The sequence below is a fragment of the Triticum urartu genome, chromosome 2 (genome assembly GCF_003073215.2).
Source record: "Triticum urartu cultivar G1812 chromosome 2, Tu2.1, whole genome shotgun sequence".
NCBI classification, from domain to species: Eukaryota; Viridiplantae; Streptophyta; class Magnoliopsida; order Poales; family Poaceae; genus Triticum; species Triticum urartu.
In genome coordinates, this window is record NC_053023.1 from 24,059,388 (window position 1) to 24,065,583 (window position 6,196).

The 6,196-nt window shown below is 45.4% G+C and overlaps 1 pseudogene; it reads left to right on the top strand.

Annotated features, from left to right (window-relative positions):
- The first annotated feature begins 2,714 nt into the window (after positions 1-2,714).
- On the top strand, positions 2,715-5,734 carry LOC125534823 (annotated as a pseudogene).
- The last annotated feature ends 462 nt before the right edge of the window (positions 5,735-6,196 follow it).

The following is a 6,196-nucleotide window of genomic DNA, read 5'->3' on the forward strand; positions in this document are numbered from 1 at the left end:
TGATGCTCTTCATTTCAAGCAGTAATGTAGTGCCGACTCAGGAAACCTCTGAAAGTCTCCCAACAGTTCTGTGGACTGAAAATACAATTACTGCAGTTCTTTTCAACCTATGTTTGGTGCTTAATTCAGCTAGATATGTTTTCTGGGAAGACTAGTAACACATATTCACTCCACAGAATTGTTAATGAGTCTCTGAAGCCGAAGTTCAACCTCTGTCAAGCAGGTGTCCGCCAGCATTGGGATGGCAGAGCCACACATTGATGTATGGATATTTTCTGGTTGCTTGCCCCGTTCTCAAACTAATAAAAAGGAAGTATTGTTGCCATTGCAGCACCATTGCAGCACCAAGTTCTTTGAGGCATCAATCCATGATAACTGGGCATATCGGTTTATGCTTAGATATAAAGAAACCAAATATATATTCTGTCTTATTATACGGAACCAATTATATTTAATCCATGTTAAAATGATTATGCATTTATCATGTTGGAACTTCTTTGTCAAGCAGGTCTCCGCCAGCATTGGGAATTTGGGATGGCAGTGCCACTCATTGATGTATGGATACTTTCTGGTCGCTTGCCCCGTTGTACATTATTGTTCCTTTTTTAACGATCCATTCACCAAGTTCCTGTTTTTTATGGCTTTTGTTCTGTTTGTTTACAGATCAAGTCTGTCATTGCCTTTACCATGTTTCTTAAAGCCTTTGGTGGTCTCCATTTCATCATCAGCAGCTCGTTCGGAGCGGTCATACTGGTGCGTACTCTTCTTGTGCATGCACTATATCGGGAATTATGTTATGTTAAAGGGGCATCTAGATGCATACTGTTGTGACTGCCATTAAATGCATGTCTTCTCAAACTATTTAAAAGGAAGTGTTGTTGCCGTGCCATTTAGGTAGTTTCAACAGATATGATGTGCTTGGCTGTTAATGTTTTAGTGTGTGCTTCTCACCTGCTGTAAAAGGCCAATTCGGGCATTGTAGCTGCTTCAGTATTTGATCTTCATATATTTTGCTTTTGCAATATCCTGTTTTAACATCTGAAAATGGAATACTTTAACAATATAATCTTCCTGACTTTCTGCAACTGATTTTTGCTGTAGTCCAAAATTATATGTTTGTGTTTATTGCCTTTTTTAGTGTGTTGATACTTGAAAGGGGAACAGGGCAACGTGTTGCACTCTTGCTTTTGTTAGAGCACTATATTTTATTGTTAACCATGCTATGGTCCAAACTCCTTTTTATTCTGCTCATATGATACTGTTCATCTTTTGTTTTCTGTCCGATGCCTCATGTATTTAGAGTAGAAATATTCTTTATTTCGTGTTTCTTGAACATGTCCAGTGTAATGGATAAAATCTACTCTGGATAGTTGACAGAGGGAGTACATGCTAATTTGACTTTTTTCCTGCGGATTTGCTTATCGTGAAGATGCTTGCAAGGATGCAGAGGGAGCGGATCATTTGGAGAGATAGGATGCCACTGTTTGGTGTTTTTATGCATTTTGGTTTGCTTGTAACTGTGTTTGCACTAGCTGGGAGTAAGTGACTTCAAGAAGTGTAGGTGTTTTAATTTAAGGCATGAAAAACCATGACAATATGTATGCTCTTACAGGATGTGCTCTAATGCCGCTGGTTTATTATAAATCTTGGATTAGTAATGATGTGTAATGTTGCTGGTTTATTGCAAATATGTGTTTGTTTTAGTTGGAATTGTATGCATAGAATGGAATTGGTAGATTTTAATTTTTTTAATTCCTAATTAGTTAGTAGTAGCGTGGAAAAACACCAGACGCGCTACTTTTGCATCCAGGCTACTACTAACTTTTTAGTAGTAGCATGGGAAAAAACATGAGGCGCTACTACTATTTCATTACTAGTAGCGCAGGTTGCACTCGCGCTACTACTAAAATGTTAGTAGTAGAGTGGGTTTCACCGGCGCTACTACTAACTATTAGCTGTAGCGCGATACTAGGAGCACGGGTACCCGCGCTGCTAGTAGCCATTTTACATGCGCTGCTAGTAGCTTTTTTCTTAGTAGTGCGTGCATGTTGGCACCCCTTAGTCCAGGAAATCCTTAATAGCCGCTGAACTGTTCTCCAAAGCCGAGGACTGTAGTTCCCTCCTCGGAATGGCTTCTTTTACTGATTTCTTGTGCTTAGCAAGAGAGTTCCTCCTTCTGTTTGCATTTGGATTCAAGGTCTTCAAGACATCCTCGGTGCTCTTTATAATAGTCCAAGTATCAACATACCTCGGACCGAGAAACAATTCTTGGTGATTAATCCGAAGATTTATATCAGGTATGAACACTGGGACACACCACTTGAGGTCCCCCATTACGCGATTCACAAGGATATTTAACCTGCTAGGGACACAATAACTTGTCTAACCCAGCATATCCAGTGTCCTCCAGTTGGCGAGAACGAACCAAGTTAAGTTTCTTGTCGATGGACACCGGGTAAGCCATAGCGACCAGGAGGCCATGCGAGCTATGATTAAGTCATTTTTTTTCAGACCCGTTTTATAGAGGAGGAGAACTTGGTGTGAGACCCCTTACTGAATCTGTTTGAATCAAAGGTGACCTAGGATATGAACACTTGCCTTTGTGCAGAGTTCACAGCAAAATAGATCTCAGATCGTTTGTCCCAAATTGGTCCTTGAAGGCTCCCGGTAAGGATGGTTTCCCGGCGCATTTTTTTCAAAGGAATTGGGCCGTCATGAAAAACCATACTGTACATGTTGCCAATGAGTTCTTCGCAACTGGTGTCATGTCCCATGGTGTCAGTGAGATGGTCATAGTGCTAATACCGAAGGTACCAACCCCTATTCATCTCACAGATTTTCGCCGATCAGCTTATGCAACATGGTCTATAAAATTGTTGCAAAGTGGCTTGTGAACTGGCTGCAGCCTATCCTAGATGACATCATGTCTCCTTGACGGAGTGCATTTGTCCCGGGCTGTTTGATCACTGATAATGCTCTCTTGGGCTTTCAGTGTTTGCATTTTATTCACTGGCTGCTCTCTCGGGCTTGGGTCCCTGTATAAAAGGAGCGGCCCACCATCGCCACACGGACCACCCACACTCGCTTCTCCGCCGGCGCTGCCGTCTGACCATGGCCGACCCGTGACCTTTCACCAACTTCGATCCTGCGACGGCGGCCGCAGCGCGGCGCACAGGTTGTGACCCGCCCGCCCTTCCCTGACAACGGGCGGCTCGCCGCCCTCGCCGCCCCTTCCGACGGCGTGGACCGCGTCAGCCGCCTCCCGGACGAGCTCCTGCGCAACATCGTCGCCCGTCTCCTCGTCAAGGACGGCGCACGCACCGCCGTGCTCTCCACCTGCTGGCGCACGCTCTGGCGCTCCACGCCCTTCGTCCTGAGCGACGCCCACCTCCTCCCCGACGGCCACGGCTGGCCGCCCACGCCCGCCAACTCGCCGGCCGTCATAGCCGCCATCTCCCGCGTCCTCAAAGCGCACCCTGGGCCCTTCCGCTGCGTCGACCTCGTCTGCAGCCACATGAGCGCGCACCAAGCCCAGCTCGCGCGGTGAATCCAGCTCCTCGCCGCCAGGGGCGTCCAGGACCTCGTCCTAGTCAATCGACCATGGCGGCAGGAGGTGCCCCTCCCCGCCGCTCTCTTCAGTGTCAGCACCCTCACCAGCCCAATGTTTTAAATAGCGGGCTATGGCATTTAGCGGCGACCCTTAAAAACAGCTATAGCGGCGACCCTTAAATAGCGGCAAATTGTACATTAAATCATTTAGCGGCAACACCCTCAAACAGCTATAGCGGGGCTATAGCCGGCTATTTAAAACTATGCACCAGCCTCTACATCGGCCTCTAGAAGTTACCGGGCACGGACGTCCTACGCGATGCCTCGTTTCCCCACCTTGTTGAGCTCGGCACATGCAGCGTTGAAATGGAGCACGATGCCATCGAGTCCCTCGTCGTGGTGCCTTGAGAGTCAGGATTGTCGATGCCCCCAAGCTGCACACGTTTGGATACTTAGAGCCAGGACAGGTCCTAGAGGTTGAGAAAACGGTCATCATGGACTCATGGTACATTTGCCTTCTCCCGTCTCTCTGTTTGTTCAGTTAGCAAATATGTCCAGCTGATGACTCGACTAATTGTGTGATGTTCTTCTTGAATTGGGAAAATTTCAGCCCGGGATAAAGCCAAGCACAAGTACCATGCTCACAAGCGTGAAAATTCTGAGCTTGAATGTGCATTTCGGGGTTCGCAATGACGTCAAGATGGTGCCCACCTTCCTGAGATGCTTTCCCAACGTGGAGAGACTGCATATTATGGTATTTGTCACCAATTCATGTTCTGCTTACGTTTCTATGGATTTCATGCCTGCTATTTACTTCAAGTATGTCATTGTGATAGCTCTGTATATGGTCGTTTTGGTTTTGTCCACTGTAATGTGAAGGATGATAGTGAGGCAAGCTAGTGTTTTGCCGCACAATGATTATTATGCAGGTATCTTGATTTAGTGTTCTGCTTCTGTAGCTGTAGGTATGTCCAGATTTTCTTGCTGTAATAGACATGAGACATGCAATGCTTATTTCTGACTTATGAAAGCTACACGCAGTAAACTAGCACATTCACGTCGACAGTTCTTGAGGCTGTTCCGGTATTGGTAATACCATGATAGCTGTATCGATGCTAGGACGCTAGTTTGATCATATCAGAATCAATCCTGTCTAATTTTTTTACAGAAAGAGGCTGTTGTAGCTCACATCCGGAAGTTCGTATTAAAGAATATATCTGGCAAAATGTTTTTAAGACTAAAGTCATCCATTCTGGACTGAAGTTTGCATCCTCACATATATCTAAATTTACTGTCGATGGATTTATGCTCAGCACATCTTGTTTACCATATAAATCATTCATTTGTTATTTTTTCTCTGCAGTCTGCACTACTAGGCTATTTAGTAAGTAGTACATTCTGGTACTCTCACTCATTGAAAATAGAATTGTCACTGATTTTTTGCTTGCAGTGTTCTCACTGATTGACATAGATCTGTCAAGTCAATTATTATTAATGTTCTTTATGGTCTTTTTATTGTCCTCTACTGTGAAATGTGAGACATGTATTGTGTTATTATGACTAGCATACCTAACGAATAATCATATACATTCTTATTCTTGACCAATATAGCTAAGAATAACCCAAGCTTTACCATTTACTCCCAACAATCAGGTTGTCTATACGCATTCAGACTAGAGTATGCAATTATAATTCTTTGAATTGCATGTTCATCCGTTTGTGTTACGATATTTGTTACTGAAATTTCATCGTGTCACAGCAGTTTACAATGCCATTATTTTGATTTCTTTTTCTTTGAGCCTCTTGACTTCTGGTACGTCCAACTGTTGACCGATCCGATCTATTTTGCAGAGCAAAAGATGTGATCCACCCACTGGCTACCACCTCACCCGCAAGTTATGGGAGGAGTCTGGTCCCATCAAAAACGTCGTCTCGCGCATCCACACGATGTGCCTCCGCGAGTTCAGATGGGACTCTGGCGAGGTTGGCTTCCTGGAGTTCTTCTTTGGGAGCGCGCGCGCTGAGGAACGCGTTCATCGTGATGGCCAATCCACGCTTCACGCTGTTCTCGACAAAGGAGGCGAACAAGGGGCCTGCAGGGGGTGCTCCCTGGAACTTCAAAACCGGGGTGGATTTCTCTTTCCCTGGCCCGTTTTCGTTCGTCGTGGGGGTCTTCCAAGCTTAGCCTCTGTGGAGTAGCGGGGTGTTGTGTTTTTGTTGCAAGCCATGGAGTGGTTGTGGCATATATGTTGCTACCTGCGGCCTTACGTTGGTCTGTCGAATTTGCGGCTTGGTGCGTGGCCCTGTAACCCGTGTTACCAGTTTCCCTGTCTATCTATGCTCCTTGAACCATTTCGTTGTGGCTAAATGTTCCATTCCTGGTGTTTTTTAGATCAATGGATAGCCGAAAACAGCTCCCCCTGTTCCTGTTCTGATAGATAGTTTCAAACATGTAACAGTGGCTGCTGCCGAAACCTGATCTCAAGGCATTTTATATTGGTTAAGTGGGTTCACAAACGCATGGTTTTTGACCTCGAGATTGAGTTCGAGGACACAGAGCTCTTCACTGAGGCTTTAGCTGCGAATGATGTTGATATGCTTGATAAGGATGATGGATCGGGCAATAAGGAGGTGCACGAGGGTGGCC